This window comes from Colobus angolensis, unplaced genomic scaffold, assembly GCF_000951035.1.
Source record: "Colobus angolensis palliatus isolate OR3802 unplaced genomic scaffold, Cang.pa_1.0 Scaffold87, whole genome shotgun sequence".
Taxonomy (NCBI): domain Eukaryota; kingdom Metazoa; phylum Chordata; class Mammalia; order Primates; family Cercopithecidae; genus Colobus; species Colobus angolensis.
Window position 1 is genome coordinate 3,294,559 of NW_012122598.1, and position 12,158 is coordinate 3,306,716.

At 43.5% G+C, this 12,158-nt stretch overlaps 1 protein-coding gene across 2 annotated transcripts in view; it reads right to left on the reverse strand.

Moving 5' to 3' along the window:
* The window catches only part of ACVR1B (activin A receptor, type IB), a 44,139-nt gene extending 33,452 nt beyond the window's left edge, over positions 1–10,687 (reverse strand). Inside the window, exon 1 of one of the 2 annotated variants that reach the window (XM_011930619.1) lies at positions 10,583–10,687. The gene's annotated coding sequence lies outside the window, so the exon portion shown is untranslated. Of the gene's footprint in view, positions 1–3,568; positions 3,706–10,582 lie in introns of those variants that run through there. The other variant, XM_011930620.1, reaches the window with a different exon arrangement.
* Positions 10,688–12,158: the final 1,471 nt, after the last annotated feature.

Sequence of the window (12,158 nt, forward strand, 5' to 3'; positions counted from 1 at the left end):
ATTATTCTCAACAGTACTATTCACAATAGCCAAAAGGTGGAAACCACCCAAATGTCCATCAAACGATGAATGAACAAAATGTGGTATATTTATTATGGAATATTATTCAGCCATAAAAAGAAACTATTGATACATGCTCTAATATAGATGAAACTTGAAAGCATTACATTACATGAAAGAAGCCACATATTAAGATTCCACATATATATGAAATGTTGGCCGGGTGTGGTGGCTCATGCCTATAATCCCAGCACTTAGGGAGGCCGAGGTGGGTGGATTACTTACCGTTGGGAGTTTGAGACCAGTCTGGCCAATATGGTGAAACCCCGTCTCTACTAAAAATACAAAAAATTAACTGGGTGTGGTGGCTCATGTCTGTAATCCCAGCTACTCAGAAGCCTGAGACAGGAGAATTGCTTGAACCTGGGAGGCAGAGGTTGCAGTGAGCCGAGATCATGCTATGGCACTCCAGCCTAGGTGACGGAGCAAGACTTCGTCTCAAAAATAAATAAATAAATAAATAAAAATTAAATAAATATCAAAATTTAAAAATAGTGGTGACGGTTTGCACAACATTATGAAGGTACTTAACACTACTGAATCGTACAATTAAAATAGTACATTTTCTGTTACACGTATTTTGCCACAATTTAAAACTACTACCATATATCCCTATTTGCCAAACAACATACACAATATAATCTCAATAACAAAAACAAAAAACTTCCAGTGTTTTTCAAACTGTCTTCTTCCTGAATCTCTAGACTCTCCACCATGTCCAGGAATCTCTGAACTCACAAAGAGGAAACCAGTGTCCTTTTCACCAGTTTCTCACCGGTATCTAGTACAGCACCTGGCAAATAGCACTGTGTCCAATAAATGTCACTCAATAGATCTCAGCCTAATAATTTCAGGGGCAGAGGGGGCCTCTGCCAGAGTTGCTCAGCTTTTACTCACTTTATAACTTTATATACATTTCTACGTTTTCATTTTTAAGAGTTCCACTGTCTTAAAAAGAAAGACAACTGTTAATAGCTACTGATCTAGACAACTGCCAAGTTTATGAAAATCTGAATCAGGTTAAAAAATATCTGGCACTAAACTGTTCACAAAATAGAGGCAATGTTTGGCTTTCTTGGGGGGCGGGAAGGCAATAACTAGGAAGTGATACTGTACTAGCAAGGTTCTAACTAGCCTAAATAGAAAAATCTTGCAGCAGTAAAGCAATCACATGCTATTTGGTTAAAAGAAAACAAGACCCAAGTTACATTTCCACCTTTTACAATCATCAAAATTAGATTTTAAAAATACATTAAAACAAAAAGCTTTCAAGTACCCAAGAGCCATAATAAAGTCAAATTTTACAGGTGCCAATGGTGGTATATAGAAAAAAACAAAAACAAAATGTACTGGTAAAAAGCACAAAAAAAATATAACTGACTTAATAAAGGAAGCTATTTGTATGGTGGGGGGGTGGGGAGAACCACAGATTTAACAATAAGACACTTGATAAGCTTGGTATTTAATTCCAATCTGGGAAAAAGTCTTGGAATGGGGTTTGCATAAGAGAAAGGTGTTTGGAAAGCCAGGTCCACACTATATCCATTCTACAAGCTGCCTTTCTGACATTCTACTTGGAGACAAACCCAGCCCTAGAGAGCTGTTTAAACAAGTTCAACCTTAAGTTTCGGTTAGAGAATGAAAGCTTTGTTCTCACTCAAAAGAGACGTTTGATGTTTATGCTAAGGAGACCTGTCATTGCAACTTAATTTATGGCTGACTGTAAATACCTGAACACCTAGCAAGGGCCCACCTGCTGCTCAGAAGAATGTCAAGGTAAAACTGAAATGAGCGAGCATCATTATGAGGGAGTGTGTCCAATGTTCCCGGGACCTACATGTACAGACTCAGTTGTCATATTTAGACAATCAGGAAATTGCATTTCTCCCTTGATTTCAGTTTATGATGAACATGTAAAACCACTGTTTTCTTTGTTGAGTCTGAATAAACATACTTCTGGCTCAATAGAGCAGGGACGGATATTTATCTCTGCTATTTTCTTCCTGACCTATTTATTATAATATGGACGAATGGAGAGGAGACAGTGTATGTCACAGTTTTGAGTGAGAAGAGGGATAGGAATGATTGTTTCAGGCAACTGGGACAATGAAAAAGGAAAAAAGAAATCAGACAAACTGAGAATAAAACTAATGAGGTTGAGAGATCAAGTTCATTTGGCTGGAATAAAATGGGTAGGCGTAGGATAAACAGAGATGAAAGAGGTGAGATAGAAAGAGAGATTATGATGTTCCAAGTAACTCACAAATGTTTGTGGCATTTTTTGAGTACGATTAAAATTCTATATACACAAGATGATAATAAAATTAGAGCAAAACAGAATTGGAATTATTTACCTAGGATTTTACTGAGAGGATGGAAATGAATGAATTAAATTAAACAAACTTATTAAGTACTTAAAACATGCAGGCCTCTGTGTAGGCCAAAGCCATATAATGAACAAGCCAGCTCCCCGCACCAACTCTTTGGGCATAGAGAGTGGGAGGAGAAGACAACTATAAACAGTGCAACTCCAACTACCAATACAGGCCAAGGCGAAAAGCAGAGAGGATGGAATCACTGACCCGGAGAACACAAGAGGATGAAGGTCCACACTGGAGGACACTGGGTTTGGCCAGGAGGAGAAGTGGGGAGAAGCATTCCAGAGAAAAAGAAAGGGAAAGGCAAAGGGCTGTGAAAAAATATTAGCTATATTGGGTTCACAGTAAACTGACAGTTCCAACAATGCCAAGGTTCCCGCCAAAGACAAGAACAGTCAGGAAGACTAAGACCAGATGAAACTGATTGCAATGCTAAGCTAAGGGGTCTAGAGTTGATCCTAGAAGCCACAAAACCTATAGGTCAGACAGATAGGGTGCATTTCCAAAGTTAAATCCAGCAGTAGGATGGAAAACAAATAGGAGATTGAAGGCAGAGAGCCTGGTTAGAAGGTCACTTTTACAGTACTCACAGTTTATAGTACAGTACAATATTTAGACCACATGTTTTGGACTTGGATAGACTTTGGACCCACTGCTTAACTTCTCTATGCCCTAGTTTTCTCATCTGTAAATTGGGAATAAGAGCCCCTAGCCCCTCAAAGAATAACTATATAGAGTAAATGATATAACACAGGTGCACAGCATAATACTTTACTATTATAGTAAACATTCAGCAAATCAGATGCTTTTATTACAATTGTCACCTGAACTCCTCATAGTTTGTGGTAGTTTCAACAAGCAGAAAAAAAGTCCATTTGTGTGTAAACTTTTTTTTTGAGACAGGATCTCACTCTGTCACCCAGGCTGAAGTGCAGTGGTGCAATCATGGTTTGTTGTAGCCTCAATTTCCCGGGCTCAAGCCATCCTCCCACCTCAGCCTCCCAAGTAGCTGGGACCACAGGCACGTGCCACCATGCCCGGGTAATTTTTAAAAATGTTTTGTAGAGATGAGGTCTCGCTATGTTGCCCAGGCTAGTCTCAAACTTCTGGACTGAAGTGATCCCCCACACCTCAGTCTCCAAAGTGTTGGGATTATAGGCGTGAGCCACTGTGGTCAGTCTGTGTGTGTAAACTTGTAAAGGGCAAGGACAGACTCTTTCCTCAGGATCCCTCTCAGCATTCAGCTTAGTGCTAGGCACGAACACTGATTGATTACAATTCAATCTTATCTTCTACAGGTATAAAAGGTAACATGCAAACATACACCAAGACAATATATGAGGATGTGGGGCAAGGTGAGTCCTCTACTACCAAACAAAACAAAACAAAACAAAACCCAGAAAATACTTCAATTCCCAGATTCCTCAACCCAAATATCCCAAGCACCTAAAAAACTTATTTCCAAAGCATCCACAATTCCTCTCCCCTCCACTCACAAATATCTAGAAAAAAGTTATAGGCAGATGAAAGCCACCTGTGATCAAAGGATTTATTTTTTTATGTGAGCGATGGGATGGCTGGGCACTAGGTCTCAAGTACCCCCATGACTATTTTGGGGTATTTCTCATTATTCCCCTCTCTTGCTTTACCTATTTTCACCATCACCATTTGACTCACCCCCACCCAATGCATACATTTTTTAAACCACCACCTAGTTACTATTTCACAGTTCCTACAGGTCAGAAGTCCAGGCATAGCATGGACAGTTCCAGTTAGGGCTGCCTTCTCATCTAGGATTGGGTCCTCTCCCAAGCCTACTGGTTGTTGGCAAGATCCACGGCCTTGCAGATAAAGGACTGAGGTCCCCATGTTCCTCCTAGCTGTCAGCTGGGAACCACTCTCAGCTGCTAGAGTTTGCCTGCAGTTCCTTGCCATGTGGCCGTTGGGATCGGCAGTTCAAAACATGGAGGTCTGCTTGCTTCCAAGCCAGCTGGAACATCTGATTTCCTCTTGTGCAATAAGCTGAGAAATCTCTCTGCTTTGAAAGGGCTAGTTCAATCAGGACAGACCCACCATGATAACCTCCTTTAGATGGCTAAAGGTCAACTGACTAAGACCTTAATTCTATCGACAAAGACTAGCATTTGACTGAATACCTGAAGCAGGTGTGTGGACACCAAAGATGGGGAATCTTGGGGGAGGGAGGAGCAGAAGGTGGACTGTGGTAGGCACAACTGCCTTACATTTCATACTTTTGTTTATTGTCCACCTCACCTGGCAGAAGGTAAGCTGAGAGAAGGCAATTTTGTCTCCTTTGGTTTACTGCTGTATTCCTAACACCTGTGACAATGCCTAGTATATGACAAGTGCTCAATAAATACATGTCAAGGGACCCTTTGGATCAGGGGTCCGCAACCCCTGTGGCCACAGACTGGTACTGGTCCACAGCCTGTTAGGAACCAGGCCACACAGCAGGAGGTAAGTGGCAAGCACATACTTGAGCTCTGCCTCCTGTCACATCAGCGGCAGCATTAGATTCTCATAGAAGTGGGAAACCTACTGTGAACCACGCATGCGAGGCATCTAGCTTGCATGCACCTTATGAGAATCTAACATGCTTGACGTGCCTGATGACCCTGTTTTTTGTTTTTTTTTGTTTTGTTTTGAGGAGTCTCACTCTGTTCCCCAGGCTGGAGTGCAGTGGCGTGATCTCAGCTGACTGCAACCTCCACCTCCTGGATTCAAGCGATTCTCCTGCCTCAGCCTCCCGAGTAGCTGGGACTACAGGCATGTGCTGCCACCACCATGCCTGGCTAGTTTTGTATTTTCAGTAGAGATGGGGTTTCAACATGTTGGCCAGGCTGGTCTTGAACTCCTGACTTCAGGTGATCCACCCACCTCGGCTTGATGTGCCTGATGATCTGAGGTGGAATAGTTTCATTCCGAAACCATATCTCCCCCACTTCCCATGTGGAAAAATTATTTTCCACGAAACCAGTCCCTGATGTCAAAAAGGTTGGGGACCACCACGCTAGATCACCATAGTAGGTACTCAATATGCATATGTTTAGTTTGCAGTCTGGAAATGGGACTTCTAACTATATGTATTAAAATTAAAATTCTGGTTCAGTGAAATTCTACAATTTTATTTCTACCTCTTTTGTATACAGTTCTAACAAAATACGGTTAATGCAAATTTATGTGTAACCCCAATATCAACATTTATGGTACCTTCCTGCTCACTGACAGCCACGCACAGAATAGTGAAACATTTGAAACACCCACCACATGCATTCCCAACTGAGGTCAAACAAGGCAACCCTGCCTTCTTGTTACAGCTGGCATACTGTAAACAAGTTATCCTTTCCGCAGCATATTTAGTGTCATGCTTTTCATTGATGATTTTGCTGTATAAAATGGTCCTCCACAAGTAGTGCTGAGGTGCTGTCTAGTGTTCCTAGGCGCAAGAAGATAGTGATATGCCTCATGGAGAAAATACATGTTAGAGAAGCTTGGTTCAGGCATGAGTTAATAGTGCTATTGGCAGTAAAGTTCAATGTTAATGAACCAACAATATGTATTAAATAAGATGTCTTTAAACAGAAACAAAGCCAGGCATGGTATCTCACGTCGGTAATCCCAGCCCTTTGGGAGGCCAAGGCAGGAGGATCATTTGAGCCCAGGAATTTGAGACCAGCCTGGGCAACGAGTGAGACCCTATCTCTACAAAAAATTTAAAAATTGGCCGGGTATGGTGGCATGTGCGTGTGATCCTAGCCACTTGGGAGGCTGACATAGGAGGACTGCTTGAGCCCAGGAGTTCCAGGCTGCAGTGAACTATAATGCATTTTTTTTTTTTTGAGATGGAGTCTCACTCTGTCGCCCACGCTGGAGTGTAGCGGCGCAGTCTCTGCTCACTGCAACCTCTGCCTACCGGGTTCAAGCGATTTTCCTGCCTCAGCCTCCTGAGTAGCTGGGATTACAGGCACATACCACCACGCCTGGCTAATTTTTGTATTTTTGTTTTGTTTTGTTTTTGTTTTTTGAGACTCGCTCTGTCGCCCGGGCTGGAGTGCAGTGGCCGGATCTCAGCTCACTGCAAGCTCCGCTTCCCGGGTTCCCACCATTCTCCTGCCTCAGCCTCCCAAGTAACTGGGACTACAGGTGCCCACCACCTCGCCCGGCTAGTTTTTTGTATTTTTTAGTAGAGACGGGGTTTCACTGTGTTAGCCAGGATGGTCTCAATCTCCTGACCTCGTGATCCGCCCGTCTTGGCCTCCCAAAGTGCTGGGATTACAGGCTTGAGCCACCATGCCCAGCCAATTTTTGTATTTTTAATAGAGACGGGGTTTCACCATGTTAGTCAAGCTGGTCTCAAACTCCTGACCTCATGATCCACCTGCCTTGGCCTCCCAAAGTGTTGGCATTACAGGCGTGAGCCACTGTGCCCGACCTGTAATGCACTGTTGTACTATACAGCCTGGGTGACAGAGCAGGACACTGTCTCAAAAAAATTAAAATTAAAATTAAAAATAAACAGAAACACATAAAACAGGCCAGGTTCAGTGGCTCATACCTGCATTCTCAGCAGGAGAAGCCCAGGTGAGTGGACTGCTTGAGCCCAGGAGTTCAACACCAGCCTGGGCAACATGTTGAAACCCTGTCTCTACCAAAAAGTAAATAAATACACAAATTAGCTAGGTGAGGTGGTGTACACTTGAGGTCCCAGCTATTCAGGAGGCTGAGGTGGGAGGATTGCTTGAGCCCAGGAGGCAGAAACTGCAGTAAGTGAGATCATATCACTGCACTCTAACCTGGGCAACAGAGCGAGACCCTGTCTCAAAAAAAGAAAAAAAAAAAAAAAGAAAGAAACACATAAAATAAGGTTATGTATTGACAGGTTGAAAAAGTGACCAGAGGCTTGCAGGAATCTAACCCTGTATTTCCCCTAGGAGCAATGGTTGAAGATTTGGTAATTCAGTTCTACAATTCAACTTTATAGAACTACCACGAGTAACAAGACTGTATTAGCCCCATTTTACAGATAAAACAATGAAGCTGAGAGAGAGGTGAAATGGCAGCTCCAGGCACACTATGGCACAGCATCCTGTTTTATTTTCTTCACAGCACTCATGGACTGATTAATTGAGTTTACTTATTTATTTTCAGTCTAAGCCATTGCAATTGTAAGTTCCATAGTAGCAGAGATTTAGGGACTTTTGTTCATCTTGTTGTTATTTAAATCCCCATGCCAAAACCTGTTCCAGGCACATACCCAACCCAATGAATAAAGAAATCTCCTATATGTTAACTGTGTAAATATTAGGGGTGATGTGATGGTTTAAAGGGAAAGGCAGTTACTTTCACTATGCTAAATTCAAAATATTTAGGGAGACAAATGCAGGCTTAAGATTGGGTGGAGACTAAAGAAAACCAAAAAGCCCAGAGTTGCCTAAAGTGGCACTGTCTCTGAACCCTAGAGAGCAAATAAAGATTGCCTGGGATGGAAACTTCACAGCTAAACCAAACTCTGGCAACTCTACAGAGTAAAGGAAAGAAAGACAGTCTCTGAAATCGTATTTTTGCTTAGCACACCATTTCTCCATAACAGAGGAGAGAGAACAGACATGGACAGAAATGGTGCCTCTGAAGCCAAAGCTCAAGTTAAACCATGCATGAGAGTGAAAAACTGAGAACAGAAACTCAGAGCAGGTATCTGAACCTGGTCATGAGGCAGTGCCTGCAGAGTTAAAGAAATGCAAGTTGGACTTAAAAGGTTCCCGCATTCCCAGTCCAGGTGGAACTGATGGGCTGTAGCTGCCTGCAGTATGTCCAGCATCAGTACTGGTGAGAAAGGGCTCTAGAATTTCCTTTTTATGAATACAGAGAGGAAAACGAGATTAAGACCCTCTTACACCAACTCCTACAACAATAGCTAACACAAGAACTGAAGACAAAGAGGCGAGATCCCAGAATTAATGTTCACTGCTACTCTGAGCAAAAATTGAACAGTAAACAACAAAGATTTCAAAATTATAAAGAGCCACTTCAGTATTCTGTATTTAACCTTCAAAAATGAAGATGACCTAAAGCACCACAAACTGAGAATTCCATTCCACCTCAACACCCTGTGCTCCTCAGTTATGAGAACAGACTGCAACCCAATTCAACTCATGTTCCAAAATGCAACAAGCAGCTTCAACAGGACATGCTGGAGGAAGCAGCACGTCTCATCGTTTACTGATTCATATTTTGGTAGCAAGGTTACAATTAGCTCACCGGTGGAGAATAAACCTATTTATAACACAGCAGTCCACCTGAAAGACATAATCATCTAAAAAGATTCTTAGAGGAAAATAAAGTGCAGGTTCTTCCTGTACTGATTGCAGATTTCCAAGGTCCTTTTGGATAAAGTCCTCAGTCTAACCTTCCTGTGTTCACAGTCACCATTCTGGCCACTTCTCAGCCTCCATGTTCTTATGTAACATTTACATAGTGCCATAAACATACCCAGAGTTGCGTAAGAATTAAAACGTTGCCAAACCAATAAAGCCTAAAGCAGGTCACTCCCTCCAGACTGTCTTTGATTAGCACAGGTATGCTGCCTAGTCAACGATGTAAGAGCCTGCCAGAGACAGAAATTAACTTGAGGAAATCTGAAAGGGGTCTACAAAAAAGCACAAAAAGAAATTAACCACACTGTGACATGCCGTACGTCTATCAATCACAGAGTATGTTTTTCTGCTCCATAAGATAAAAAAGTAACCCAGCATTGCTTATTCACTGAAGTCAGAAACAGTATCTAAAAATACCTCCCCGCCAACTGGCTATCAGTAAGTCAGACTCACAAATGTCCCAATAAGAGTGACACAAAATATTTCCTTATTTTACAGAGGGAAAACTGAGCCAGTCACAGAAAGGTTAAGTTACTTGTTCAAGGACAACTTGTAAGAGAGCTAAGTTCTAGGGCTGAAAACCAGCCTCCTCCCTCCATCTGGCTTTAACCTTTAACCAGAGTAGCCATTTTAATATGTTTTATCACATCTGTTCCAGGAGCTGTTTAAACAAAACTAATCAGAGGTCCTCTACAAGACTGCACTTCCACTGTACTTAAAATCCATGTCCACTCAACAAAATTACAAGGGTTAGCTTGAAATCAGATTTTTAGTCCGCTCACAAAATTTCAAAATGTTCCTATGAGAATGTCAAATATCTCTCTTGTTGCTTTTGTCTTAAGAAATGAATGTCATGTTCTCCTGCTACTAACTCAATTTTACATTTTTAAATGTGAAAATTCCAAAGCCAGGCCTTAAAACATGTATACCTACCAAACGGATGCTATTTCTAACTGAAACTCATTCTCCTTATCACTGGCCTTTTACTAAGTCCTAGTTAATTCATTAACAGAAATGCCTATCCCTTACTGCCTTCACATCATGTCCAAGTATCAGGCATCTTCAGGCATCAGAGCTGCCTGGCTCTGTCACTCCTCCAGCCCACGTAGGGGAGCACTATATAGGAAATGCAGGGGAGGGGAAAAAAAATCAACTTCTTGTTATCCCACAGCCTCTATTTTCCCAGAACTGACCTTTTACTTTAAGCCTTTTGCAGCAGTGGTCTCCATAGCATGCACTACTGGCAACTAGACGTGTCCCGGAAAAAACTGTAGTGTCTGGCCAAGAAGTTTAAAGGCCCTGGAGAATGTTTGCTGGACACACAAGCTAATTTCCAATTTACCAAAAAAAGAAACGAACTCCCTATTTTACCCACCCACCTTAACCCCCACAAACATCCATTTTAGGAAGATGACAAAAAAATGAACTCTGCCCCAATCAGAACCAATTGGATTATCAAACATTCTTAACTAGGCTCACAATCAGAAAAACCCCACAAACACTATATCAAATCAGCAGGGAAATGACTGTTAAAAATCCTGGATATATTAGGGGCAGGATAAAAATTCCTATATGAGGAATTTAAAGATTTATACATACACAAATAACATGACAAACCTAGAGGTTCAATCTCCCCCCTTTTTTTTTTTTTTTTTACTACCCAGTAGAGAACATTATGTTACACATTCCAAAAAACGGTCCTTAATAAGGCCCGATGAACATCCTTATTCATGCAAATCATTATCTCACCACAAATGTCAAGCTCGGTTCATACACCTTCACCATGTTTCTCAAACCCCTCAGCCACAGAGCAGTGAGGCCGAAGAACACACACGAGGTGCTTAGCAGAAGCATCAGCCCGTGAACAAAGACCCCGCTGCACAGGCTCCACCACTGGGAACAAATATCAAAGCCGGAGATAATGAACTTGTTTTTGAGACTCCAAAGTGGCATGGTGTCTTTTCTTGACTGTCTGGTTTATTAAAGACGACTGAATCCACCTGAGAATCATTATTTTTAGGGGAGAAGAGAGTCACAGAATACACTTGATCTCCCATTGCTGGAAGGTTAGGGGCTGCTGAGAAGTCAGAGCAGCAGGCTTTGTACATTGGGAACGAATACAATCCTGATCATCTCTCCCAGATCCATCTGTGGGTCAATAATCGCTTCAATATAACTGCCAAATATAACCTTCATCTACTACCTCAAGGCCAAAACACATTCGTCAGGACTCTCTTAAATGAAATATTTTAGGGTTTCATCTGCTCTTCTCAGCCCCCAAAGCCTCAAAAACAACACAGCCAGCGGAGTGTCCCGCAAAAAGGTACCCGCTTCTACAGAGGGGAGAGTGGGGGTGGTATAAGGCGAGGTAAGGGGTGTGTGAGGGTGGGCGGGCTGGGAAGAGGCATCGTGTAGGAAGGTAAATAAGTACTGACCAAGGGCCGGGGATACAGTCCGGTGGTGGGATCTTTAAATAATCTTGGGGGGTTGGAGACACGTTCTAAGATTTCACCTGAAAGGTATCCACAAAGTGATTAACTGAATGGGCCCCCCGGAGTAGGGTGGGGGAAGCGAGGAGGAAAGCAAATACACCTAGATTCAGATCAACCCTTGGGGAACTCGGTTCCATAGGGTTAGGGATTCCAAAGCTAGGCTCCAAAAAGGTTCAGGGGCCTGTTCGTCCCACTTCCTCCGAATAGCCTCCACGGGGCATGTATGCCGGAGGGCGGAGGGGAGGATTGCCCCACTGAACTCAGGGGATTGAGTGAAGGGGAAATGTGACTCCCTTTCCCAGAACATTAGGGAGGCAGGGGAGGGAGGGGAAGAAACACGCCAAGTGCAGGACCTGAAGGAAAGGTTAGAGACCCCTTCCCCTGCAGTCTTGAGGTGCGCGGGCTCTCAACATCAGGATCCCTCGGAGAGGCTAAGACCCCACCGCCCGAACCCCACAATCTTGGCGGGAGAAAGACGCCCCCCAGGAGCATCTGAAGGGAGGGAAGAAAGCCCCCCGCCCCTGGACACGGTGAAGGACAGAAACCATGGACCTCCAAATCTTGAGGCTGGAGGCTCAGGCTCCCTTCTATGGAACATGAGGGCGCTGGGAGCGCGACCCCCGAGAGCTGCCCGAATCCAGTTCCGCCTGGAACAGGGCTCAGGTCCCAAGGGGCCCGGCGTGAGCTCCGCCGCCGAAGGGCAGCCGCGCCTCCGAGGTCCGGGAAGCTGACTGGGGGTCACCCCGACTCCTCCGCGCCCCCCACCCGGCCATATTGTGCGCGTGGGGAGGGGGCGCGCTGTAGCCCAGCGGCCGCGGCTCGAGGCCTCGTCC